The 12,760-nt window shown below is 41.2% G+C and overlaps 1 protein-coding gene across 4 annotated transcripts in view; it reads left to right on the forward strand.

The window, feature by feature from the left end:
• Positions 1 to 12,760, forward strand: part of ZNRF3 (zinc and ring finger 3) — a 117,585-nt gene that overhangs the window by 45,658 nt on the left and 59,167 nt on the right. The window contains exon 1 of one of the 4 annotated variants that reach the window (XM_076352800.1): positions 9,648 to 9,685. The exons of the other annotated variants lie outside the window; for them this stretch is intronic. The gene's annotated coding sequence lies outside the window, so the exon portion shown is untranslated. Of the gene's footprint in view, positions 1 to 9,647; positions 9,686 to 12,760 lie in introns of those variants that run through there. 4 annotated transcript variants of the gene reach the window in all.

Here is a 12,760-nt window from a genome sequence, read left to right on the forward strand (position 1 = left end):
AATATTCGTATGCATGTTTGGGAAGGTCTGAATCTGAGAGATACTGTTGTTGCCATTATATGAAACTGAGGAAAAGAAATTCCCTTTTAGCAATCAGTGCCACTGAAGGGACAATCAAAAGCAGTTTAACCACCAGCTAATGAGGGGTAACATTAAAATGCCTGGCTGTATCTGTTGAACAGATGATGATAGTGCTGTATGTCAGATCTCCAAATTTCAAGTTAAATTTATCTTAACTGCCCTTAATAATCCTTCCCCTTCATCTTTACTCATTTAAGGGTCCGACACTTAGCTGTTGGTAGGGTCTCCAGGTTTATTTCCCTGCTGCTCTGCCACTCACTCTTTAGCTTTCTACCTCTGTCTTTTTTCTGAACACAAAAAGTGTCAAGTTGCTAAAATAAGCAGAATTTTCCTCTAGGGTTTCTGCTGTCGTATGAGTTATATAGAGGGTTCTGTCCTTGAAATGCTTGCTTATTAATACCTGAAGTACGTTGCTTTCCCATTTAACAATTCAAGTACCAGGGAAAATGTATAGTAATGTAGGCCTAAGAATCTCAGAAAAGATGATCTGCTTTCATCTCAGAGCTGTTGTTGAAAATCTTCGCTTATAATCTACACCCAACACATTCATTTTCTAGAAAGTGAGGGTTAGTGCCATGACAGAAGTGAAAGTAAAAGGCCCCACAACAGGATTTTTGGGCTATTGTATTTTGTTTTATTTTTTCAAGAAGCTGCTACCCGTGTTAGATCTCTGGTTTCAAAGGGGAGTTGCCTGGCTCCTTACGTGTTGGCTGTGCATGGCTTTGCAAGTGCAGGAGTTAAAGAAAACCTCCAGTCCATTTGCCATGTTGGATGATTTGTGATAATTGACAGACTTCAGTTTGATTCCGAGGATGTTTCCCACTTCTGTGTTACAAGAGGCATAAGCTGATGGGCCTTCATATTATTATTAAATATCCTTAACAAAATGGAGTCTAGAGAAACAAGAACGCAGAACTCTGAGTGTCTAGGTTGTGTGGCTGGCATACAGTGACTTTGCTTTGCATAGCTGAAAGACTAACAATAAGTTATCACACTCAACTACTTCTTAACAGGAGGGAAAATGTAGTCTGTCCAAATGTTGTTATAGTGGCATATGTGCATTGACTGTGTGTTTTTATGTGTCTGCCTCTCTGGGGTCACAGGGGCGCACATGCTGTTTCAGTGTGTTAACAAAGCTGCTCTTGGACAGGAATGGGTGCTACTGCCTTTCCCAAAACTGTGCAGGCAAAGCAGATATTATCAGCGCTGGCCCTGGGGCATAAAATAGAAAGATCAAAGCACATGGCAGCAGCACACAGAGGCTCTTCAAAGCCTGAGTAAGGCAGGATTGATAGAGAAAAGGAGAAGCTCTTGCTGATGTAATCACAGCCTGTGAGACAGGTTGGTTTTTTTTTTTTCTTTTTCTTAATTTAAACAAAGACACAAAGACAGTCCTTGTTTGTTTAGAGAGGTGAAGCGTGTGCCGCAGAGATAGAGCAGGGATACCTGAGTATATAGAAGGTTTTCATGGACAGCATGGAGCTCAAGCATTTTGAAGTAACTGCAAACTTGCAGTTTTCCTTATTTTACTTTGCACAACTTCCGCATGTGGTATTCTCTCACTTGTGGTGTCCATGTGGGATGAAGTAGGAAAATGGCAAAGGAAGGAATGCTTGTTTTCAGGCTGCCTTCCTTATTAAAATGGAAACTATTTTGTTTTCTCTTGAGAACTCCAGTTAAAAATTTCTGGGATTTGTATGAAAAGAAGTTGAGCACAGGCAAGGTGGAGTTAGAGGGGAAGTGATAAGCCTTATCCATTGTCAAGAAGCGCAGGCTTGTTCAGGCACAAACTGTGAATGGGAAAGAAACAGTTGTTCTCCCCCTTTGTGTATGTGGAAAGGAGGAAGGAGAGGTGTGACTTTTCTGGAACAGATGTGCAGGGGATGGAAAGAGTTTCCAATCTTCTCCTTTACAAACCTCACTTCTCTTTATATGCTGCAGCTGCAGAAGTGTGTTTCTGAACCTCCATTTTTATTATAAAGGTGAGGGATAGAAAACAGCTTGTCAAAGGCAACCTTGTGAAATTGTGAGCTAGAGCATGGTAGTGCAGCTTTTCCACCCAAAGGTGTATCTGTACAGTGTATTGCAGATGACCTGAGCTAGTACAGTCTGATATCCAAAAACTGTGTGACCTTGTGGGCATGACGCAAAGCCTGAATGAATAAGTGTTACCAGAGAGGCAACATATATTAGTTAATGTAGTTGCACTGATTTTGTACATGTTTGGAGCTCAGGCAGAACAAGCTCTTCTGCTTGGATGGTGAGCAAAGTCTGCATGCATCTGCTCTTGGTATAGACTGGTATGTCTATGTGACAGGGGGCCTGAACCAATCCCTGCGGGAGGGAGAGCTGTGCCCCTTAGTCTCTGGGAAGCTGTTAACTCCGAAACAGCAAAACGACTTCACCATTCTGCATTGTTTCACTTACTGATTGTTTTAGAAGAAAGATCTAATGGGATTATCTCAGTCCCAAAATGTATTCCAGGATGCCAGAAACCACAGTGGTTATTTCTATCTGGCAAAATCTCCAGCTTTCCTTCCCCCATAGCCCTGAGACTATTTGCAGTGCAGTTCAGATTAGTACCCAAAATTGTGGCACTCTGAAGTCTGAAAATCTGTCATGAGGGAAAGGTGACTGCATATATTGTTGACTTTCATGCTTCATTCTGGGGTTGAAGCTACATTTATAGTAGCTAAATCAGTTTATTACTTTAATAAGAGGTCCCTGCTCAAAAAGGGATGCATCCTCTTTATTGTGGAGTATGTGGGATGATACTGGCATTCCTATGTTGTCTCATGTGGAAATCTCTCCATTTTGCTGGTCGGCATCAAAACGTCTTCCCTCCACCCCCCTGAATCTCTCTTCTGCCATGCTCCTTCCACAGATGTGTCTGATTTGATACTTGACACTAGTAGAAAGAGCTTCAATACACTTGAAATACTCCGATTTTGGTTTCTAGTTACCAAACCTTCAGGCACCAGGAAATTTGCACATCTTACAGAGCTCTGAGATGGGCTCTGACATGTACTTTTGTTACTGCTGCAGGCACTTTCCCCTCATGATACAGAGAGGCTAGAGAAAAATTCTGGGGTGGGAATCCTAGCAGTTACCACGACTTTCTGGGAACTTAGGCATCCGCTTTAAAATATTTCCTTTTTGGGAATCCCACCCAGATATGTGCGGGACAGGCTGTTCCAGTCTGTTGTAGTAGACAGCAGTTAATAAAGCAGAGGTTTCTCTACCCATAGAAGAAGATGAATCGGAGGGTTCTGCCATCAGTATGGCATTCCCATGCTTTTGCTTCTAGTGAGCAATAGTATGAAAAAAGAGGTTTTAACTGATTTCCTGTATGCTCTACTGAGTTTGTGCGGCCACTTCTGTCGGCAGTATCCATGGCCTTTTGATTCATGCAGCCAAGTGAATTAACACAACTGCCATGCCAAGTTAACCAAAAAATTCCTCTGTTCCAGTGACTCTCTCTGGCAGAAGCCAGTAGCAGATACTTGTGAAGGAATGTAAGATTAGAGCAAGCACATGGTGAGAATTCTGCAGTACATGCTTCCAGCCTCTACCAGCTTGTGGCTTAGGACCTCCTATTAGCATCAACTGATACATGAGAGCCCTTGATGGCTTTTTCTTCCACATTTTTTTCCAGTCCGTTACTTCACCTATAGCTTGCTTGTCTGAATTTGAGAGAGCACAGGGAAGATCTGTTTTGGTTTTGAGGACCTTGTGAGGGTTGCTGCATACTGTGACATTGTACTTATCCTTATTTTTGGATAGCAAAGGAGTCAGAGTTGGTGCGTGTGGTGCAGGAGGTCTAGAACAACTGTTTCGTTGGCATGACTGGTAGGTACCTAGTTAAATTGCTCACTAACAGGAATGGAGGGAAGACGACTAAATCTCCAGAATTTTTCTCATTCTCTTACTGTTCAGCATAAGTTCTGTAGAGGTTTTTTTTTGAGCTGCAGGGGGAAAAACGTTGCCAGGAAGTAATTGTTCTTTCTGTCTCTTTCTAATTCTGTGCAGCAGCTGCCTGGTCTTTAGCTGCTATTAATGTTCAGAGCTCTTTGAACAAAGGAGCGTTAGGCTGATGTAACTTCTTCCTCTGTCAGACATTCCCTCTGAAGCCATCTTTTGTCTCGATGGCCCTATTGTAACCATTCATATACTGATGAATGAACAGGAAGCTGATGATGACAGTGAGCAGATGAGTTTGATCCTGAACAGGTTTTACTCATACTCCAGCTTGAGGGAGTTATGTAGGAACTGAGCTGTACCACTGTCAACTATAATGTCTGATTTGTTCATTCAAATTTTCTTTTGTTTAAGTAAACTGGAAAAGAATATTAATCTAGGAGAAAATGTGCTAACTTTTTTTTATTGAACAACAATATTGCAGATACAAATCCAGGAATTCTGTCTGTCACCTCTTCATGCGAAGAGAAGTTTACTTGAATGGCTGTATTTTTATTTTTGGGACCGTGAGTTCTGTCATGTTTGATTAGAGGTGATGATCTCTCATTTGTTGTCCTGTTTGTGACAAACCAGACTCAAACTCGTCCTAAAGATGCTGGGGAAGATAACTTACAGCGCCTCAGGTGACAGTGATTGGTGGGGAGGAAGAGAGGGAGAACTTCTTCCCCCCAACTCTTCCTCCACACACATGTTTTAAAGCGTACTACTTTAGGCTGATGACAAAATGCATCCTTAAAGCCTAACGTGAACAGCATTAGATGTGGTGGAGGTCTTGGCCTTTTTCTTCTGGACTGGGAGAGGATAGCAAGAGGAACTTATCAGCTGAAGTACCAGCAAACATGTGTCCACAGTGCACAGTATTAATTTCCAGCATAGCAAACTAGTTTATAAAGTTAGTTACTGAAGAGTGATGTGATCTTGCACAGAAAACTTGTTAATCTGGGTGAATGTATTAAACAGGGAGTTGAATGCTAGTACTGGGCTGACGTCCCTCCAAGAAGAATGGCAGGGTTAAGGGGCTGACTCCTTAATGTGAAGAAAACTTAACTCACTTGAGGCTCCTGGGCCTGAAATTACTCTGTTCTGGCAGTAAGAGGCAGATTTGAAGTCAATAATACATTATTTTAGTACTATCGTAGCTATGATGGTTTGAGGCGCTCTGAAAAAAAAGGCAATGCTATCTTGTGATATTAGGTACTAGAATGAAGCCAAAATATGGTAGAGGATGTTTGAGCCAGATTGTCTGTCTGAAGACTGATGAGAAATACTTTTGTCTACTATCAGCTACCTGGCAGAGGCCGTACACGGTATGACGGTCACCGAAGCATCCTAACCACAGCTCTTCCAACACAGCAGTTTTTTCATGTGGCCTTTGGTGCTTGCAATATATATTAGCTTTCTACAGATATATAACTAATCTAGTTTCAAAATGCCTGATGAAATGAAGGGACTTTTAGATGTATTTTTAAAAATGAGCACCAAAAATTATTTAAATATTACGGACGAAATTAGCAGTTCCCTAGCAGAGATGTGTTTGTGAGTGCGGTTGTTCTTTTCACAATGCCTAGCCTTTTCTGTTTATTTTTGTGATCGGGCACAGATTCCATTGACCTTGTTTTTATTTTTGCATATGTCACATTTTCTGCAGACCCTGTTCTGTGTTTATCTCTGGCTGTAAGGACCTTGGTTATAGCGATTCTCCCCAACAAGTCACAGCTGTATATACAGCGGGTTATGTATCAGTGCTGGTCTTGGGAAGGATCGTGGTTAATTGTGATGCAAGCTGGAGGCATGCACCAGGAAGAACAAAGAGGGATCATAAAAAGCTTCTCAAAGTTGTGGCTAAGATTTCTTTTCCTTCTTAAGAATAAAGTGTATTCTGAAAACCTTACCCTGGTAGAAGTAACACTGAATATTTCATGAGAGTGTTGCAATTACTAGGAAAGGACCAGAGAGCAAAGCGGAAGACCTCATGGGCACCATTGGGCTTCAAGAGCTTGAATGTTGTGTGCAGTTCAAGTCAGTGCATCGTAAAACTGGAAAGGGAGACTAGAAAAAGGAACGGGTAGACCACAAGCTGTGGATCAGCCTCGTCATGTAGTGGAGTGATGCTCACTGGAAAAGGCTGAATTTTATCAGCTTGGAAAAGAGGCTGTGGACAAGAGACTTTTGAGTAAAGTCTGATGTGGAGACAGTGACTAAGGAACAATTGTTGGCTGTTCCTTGCAATACGAGGACTATCAGAGCGTACTCAGTGAAATTCGCATAACAGCTTTAAAGTTAGCAAAAGAATGTATATTTTTAAAACAGTAGGTTGTGTTACTTGCTGTAGGATAGTGTAAAAGCCGAAAGTATGGGTGTCATCCAAAAGGGGTTAGGCAAAATCATGGAATGTAGATGGCATTGCTTACTATTGAACACAATGTTCTGGGTGAAGTCTCAGCTCTGGAATTCTTTTAATCACTGATAGCCTTAATTAAGAGGCTGTATCAAAAGAAGAATCATTCTGTATCTGTTCTGCTTTTCCTAATCTCCAAACTTCTGCAGTTGGCCACTGTTGGAGATAGGATACTGTGCTGGTTGGATTTTTGGTCACACCCTGTATGGCTGTTTTTATGACTTGCCCAACATTGCATAGGAACTCCGTGGCAGAGGAAGCAATCCAGTCTCTTGGGAAGCATTCAGCTGCTTTAACCACAATGCTATATTTTCTTTTCTCATAGTATCTTACCTCATTCACTGCACTGTCCAATTTTCTGACACGTGAGGGAAATGTCCTGCAGACAGCACTCATTCGCCCCACACTGCTGCATTCTTGGAGTACAGTTTACACCATTGATTTCCCAATCAGTGAGGCATACCTCAGTGGTGAGGTGTGCCAACAGTAGATACACAGCACTAAACCAAAGCCAATAAGCTTTGCTGGACTTATTAGCATGGGCTGTATGCCAGTGCTACAGGAGTTGGTTTAAAAAAAAAAGGGAAAAAAGGGGGGTGGGGTGGAAGGGAAGAAGTGAAGGGGTAGTCTGGAAGAGGAGAGAGATGAGGCAATAGATTAGTGGCCATAGGAAGGAGGAATCCAGAAAGAGATGGGGAAAGAAGGAGGAAAAAAGATACAACTGTTGTTGTATCCTGAAATACAGCACAAGTATCTAAAATTAAGGCTGAATTGGGCTACCTTAAATCTCGCACTTAAAGTATGAAACACTTGCTAGTCCAGCCTTAGCATTCCTATACAATTCAGATAAAACTGAACATGTATAACAGCAATGTCAGAGAAAATTATTTGGACAAAAAAGCTTAGGTAAATTTTAGAAACTTCTGTACCTTGATTTTTCCCCCCCATATATAGGGTGCTGTAGTATGATAAGCATGTACATTAATATGGTGTCAGAGAAGAAGCTGAGGAAAGCTGTTTGGTTTTACAGTTCTGCAAAACAGTTCAGTTTTGCAGTTCTGTACTCACAATGAAGTTGAATTTTGCTCTTAGATCAGGGAATTAACCTCTTTGTAATGAAAGGGGAGTGCATGAGCTCTCCAGAATTTCAGAAGCTTTCATTATTGTTAGTTTGACTTTAAATAATAGAAAACGAATCCTTCAGGCACCAAGTGCTAAGTTTCTACAAATGCCTTTGAAAGATGGAAAAGAACGAAGGACTGATAATTTCTTGAGTGCAGAATAGCGTTCTGGTTCAAGATGTCAAAGCATAGACATGCTGAGTGAGCAGTGAGTGAAACTGTACATCAGTCAGCCTTGTATGCTGACAAAGTGTTTTGAGTAGTGCACTGGACTGAGTTGTGCAGACCAGTTTACATCTAAGTTGGTTACTTGCTGTGCAAAATAAAACACATTGAGGCTGAAAGAGGGAAGAAGAATTTCACAGTGTGTGAAATGGGAATATTTGCAGTGACTATTTCAGCAATGGGCTACATTAGAATTGAGAATAGCTTTTTATTTTGAAGTCATTCTCCCTACTACAGAACATTCTTCAGTGGTGACTCAGTGTAGAGCTAATCTCACTCAAAATGGTTGCCAGTTGCCACTTGGAACAATAGGACTGAAGCCACAGGCTGCCATCAGGTGGCTGTTCTTAAGAAGGGCATTTTTTCCCCAATGGATTTGAGTGTTTCTTCCATCTGATAACATAGAAGGTCTCAATATTCACTGAATTCTTGTAATAGAAGACTTTGAAAACAGTGCAGTTACTCATTACTTTATCTGAAATGGAGAACCCAGTACACCAGATATTTTCTTTTACAGAAAAAAAAACCATTAAACCTTAATCTGTGTTCAGGAACAACTCTTTGCACCTGATTTATATGCCATAATACTGGCCACTACTTTTGTTTTAAAGTACTCAGTTCCTCTCTGGGCAGGGGCATCTTTTCCCTATACTGTGTATGAGGGATTTAAGCAGAGGGAGAAAGGAATGATTTGCATACAGTCATAAAGGGAAATGACTTCGCTGGAACAGAAATGCAGCCACCTCCATCCTCTGTTAGGGTGAGATTTGGCGAGCAGGCTATTCTGTTCTCTCCACCATGGCATAATGCCTCTGAAAAAGAGGTCAAGTGATAGGTCTCGGAGAGGAGGGCTAAGGAAAATTTGGAGCACAAAGTGGGGAAACTGGGATATGAGAAGGCATGTGGCAGCTGGAGTTTGAAACGGAACTTCTGTAAACTTTACCTGTTTGTGTATTGCTCCAGGGTGGCTTATAAAACGTAAACACAAATCTGACCAAAAGGTAAACTTCAAAAAATTATTTAAGATGGAACTCTCTATCTTCAGATGGTAAAAATTGTCACAGGTATTTTCTTGAGCATTTTTTGGTTGCTGCAATGTAACCTGAAGTTAAATGTAGAGGGAGGGAGAGTGCTTTGTAATTTATGATAAAATGCGATACAAGGATATGATAGTTATCACAGGTGACTTGAGAGTCACCTATTTGTAAATCTAGACAACTTAAAGGTCAAGCTTCAGAGAAATGCATGCAAAGGTAAGAAGTAAAGGGAGGTGTCCAAAATAGTTAACTCTGTAGCAGCATAATGAAGGAAAACGTGTAGTTAAGACCCGTAATACCCATAGCTGATTTCAATATGTGCCTTCCTCTTATGTCATAGGAGAGATGTGTGAAGGGATTTGCAGTAGACTGCGTCTGAACAGGGGACTAGGGAGTGATTTGTGGCCGAGGCATGAGGAAAGACTGGACAGAGTATGCAGCACAGGTAGTTTCATATCAAGACAGAGGAATAAATAAGATTCCTTAGAAATAATGCAACGTAGGGGGAGCAACTGAGAGAGAATGTGGAGGAGAAGATTGGGTGCTGGAAAGTCTAGTCTGGGTGGTGAGTGGAGCAGATACAAGAATCTGACCTCTGTTGGGCCTGTGCTTCAGGGACGTGCTGCTTGCTCTGGGAACTAAGAAATCGTTACTCCCACCACCAAGCTGAGAGCATATCTCTGAAGCACAGTCTCAAAGAGATGGTGATTTTTTTTTTTCCAGAGAGTAAGCCATGCTAGGAGTGCTCACAGAAGGAAACAAAGCTGGTATACAGTGCTTCAGTTCTCAAGGAAGCTCTTCTCTGGGGTACTCAGTATGTTGAAGACAAGGTGACAAATATCCAGGTAAGCACTGCAACTCCGCATTTGGTCATCGCATTGCGTGGGATAGGTGGAGGTCAGTTCTGCTGTGTGTGCACACACAAACTCCTTACTCTCTTCTCTGCTTTTAAGAGATATAAAACTCTGAATAAATGTCCAGTATGTAGGGTTTTCAACGTGTCCTTGGTTTCAGTCTCTTAAAAAGCTCTGGTGGTGATGCAGACACTTATGTACTGAATTTAAGTCTGCTGACAACAGGCTTTCTTTTTTTAATCAACTTTAGCACATCACTTTGAAAGACACAAAATTAGTATTCTGTTTTAGGCTGTTTAATGTGCCTGGCTGTAGTGGAGGGCATGAGTATTTTCGTCATATTCAAAAACTTTTGAGAGCATCTTCTGAGGCACAGGCTGAAGGAACTTCTGTTAGCCGGAGATTGTATGGTTTATAGAATCTTGAAGGAGTCTTTATGTAAATATTCAAAGACTAGTTCATATGCTGACCTAAGAAATAGGGTACATCTTTAGGGTATGAACTATTATGTTTCAGCCTTGAAAAACTTTTTTTGTGCTGAGTAACAGGAATGCAGGTCTAATACTGTATCACTGATGTGTCTTTTGCTTCCTTGGTGGTGCTTCCAGACTGACTTTCGGTCGAGGTGGTAATCAAGAACTTTCTAAATATTAAAACCTTCCTTCCTGTTGACCTTTGTATTGCAACCCAGAAGATTTGTTCAGACCATGTAACTCTGTGCCATTTGAATTTTCACGCAAGCTACCGTTGTCTGCTGACATCAACTGAAACTTCATGCTCCAAAATACATGGTAAAGAAGTGTGGCTGCTCATCCATAGCAAATGCCAGCTGCTTCCTTTCTTTGTGTGTTTTGGAGAAGATTCTAGGCATGAGGTGGGAGGTAAATACAATGAAATTATTTCTATCCTACTGTTACCTGATAATTCAACAACTGTATTTTGAAGTTCTGTTGGCTAATTAAGCCACTTGTCAGGGGAGGTTGACAATCATTTTTCTAAAACAGAGTAGCCCTTAGCTTCTGGGAACTAAAAAAGTTGGAATTTTAATTTTTAATTTTTTGTTCATAATACAGCAATTTTGATTCCTCTTTCCTTTCTGATTTTACTTAATCTGTTAGATTTCACTGCTTGCATTTGCAGCTTGTTTTCCTGCATTTGAGGACTAGGACTTCAATTTTTACATGCGATCATCATGTGTTCATTTAATACACAGAGCTAAAGTTCTGAGAATTACAAGAACCAGAATCTGTGGATGTTCATACATTGGCTTCTAATTTTTTTCTGCAAATGTTGCAGGTAGCTAGGAGTCTGTGTTATTATCTCATACTTTCTCCAAGAAAAATGATACATGCTTTGTTCGGTAATATTTGCAGGCAGTTTTTGTTGTGGGACAGTCTCCCAGGCTCCAACTGTGAAGATGTATTTGTATTTTCTGTGAGAAATAATGAAACTACAGCTGGCTGCGCATTATCTGCTGTACCTTTTCCATCTCTGTTCTGCGTGTAGTCACTGAGCCAAAGTTTTAATTTTGAACTGAGCAGAAAGTTGATCCTTGGTGCTGCCTTCTGCCTACCGCTGCAGTGATTCTACAGGATGTATCCTGATCAGTTTAAACAGTAGTTCAAGTATCTGAAGTGCAAAAATGGATGGAGAGAAGGATTAAAATATCATAACCCATCTCTCATGTGCTTTCCCTGTTGCAAAGTGCAAAGCTACCCATTTTATATTGCTGGCTAGAGCAGCTCCAGCACTATCCTCCATCTCTGAATTTCATTGCAGCCCCAGGGGAAGCTGCACCTCTGTGGCTCTCTCACAGCTGCTGGACTTTGATGGGGACATGCCTGCGCTCTTTCCACTGGCCTCCCTTGGCAACCAGCCCTTTGAAGATGACCTCTTGCTGTTTGCCTGTTGTCTCTCTTGTGTTGGATTATAGATGAGAGGTTGGCATGAGGGGAGGGGGATGGGATGGAGTGTTGTGCGTTTTAAGCCTCATTTCTTTCTGCATTCTCAACTTTTTTTTTCTCTGTGGCTTTTACCTCTCTATATGGATAAAATGTTTTCTTGCATATGGAAAATGGTTTCTGGCAGAAATGCACAGTTTCTGCTTGGCATTTGTATATAGGACAAAGAAAGTTTGATTAGCTTTGTGGTGAGGACATTGCATTCTTCCTGTAACAATCTACATGCATTAGTTCCCTTCCCCCATCCCTCTTTTTAAGGACAATATTGTTCTTAGTTATAGGGCAGCCTTTCTCTGTGTGCATGTTCTGTGCTCCTCTTCCCTCCCTCTGGCCCCAGTGAATGCACCCTCTCAGAGACAGCACAAAATATATCACCTTGTTAACGAAGGCTATGGTGTGAAATGGAAAGGGAAGCACTAGAGCCCTGTGGCTGGGTTGCATTTTGCGCAGACACTGACTACTTTTGGAAATCCAAACAACCAGGCTTTGCTAAATACTGGCAAAATCCTTCATGAGAGACTTCTAGTGAAACAGTAGCTGTAGGGTAAGAAGTAAGGTATTATCAGGGATCAAACAAAGCATAGGAATAAACGTCCAATTTTCACTACAGTGAAAGGTGAACAGGTGAGGTGTTTTAGTACAAGAGCACTGTAACTAACGGTGTTTACACACTTTTACAAATTTTACCATCTCTTTTCTCACTTTTTTTCTCAATGATGAAGTCACTTTAATCCACCTGTGTCAGCACTCAATCTGTCTGAGGTTTCTTCAGGCTTTATTGAAGTCTGGGCGTGGAGAGCAGAATGGTAGTTGACATTACCATTGAATATTGATGAATAAAGTCAGGAGTTACACATGTTACAGGGTATTTTACAGCAAATATGAAGAAAATAACTTGGATGTGCCTGTTTATGCAGTTGGAATGCCTCAGTGCAGCATACCGCCCAAAATTAGAAGAATAGGATGTGGGAGGTATCTGTGATCTCTGCATGTAACTAGTTCAACCTTATCTGGAATATTGCTTTTCAATTGGATCTTCTAGTATTATCTTCTCTTTGGAAAACAACCAGCAAACCCAGCCTCTCTCCTTTCACCCCAGCTAGAA

This window comes from Aptenodytes patagonicus, chromosome 15, assembly GCF_965638725.1.
Source record: "Aptenodytes patagonicus chromosome 15, bAptPat1.pri.cur, whole genome shotgun sequence".
Lineage (NCBI taxonomy): Eukaryota > Metazoa > Chordata > Aves > Sphenisciformes > Spheniscidae > Aptenodytes > Aptenodytes patagonicus.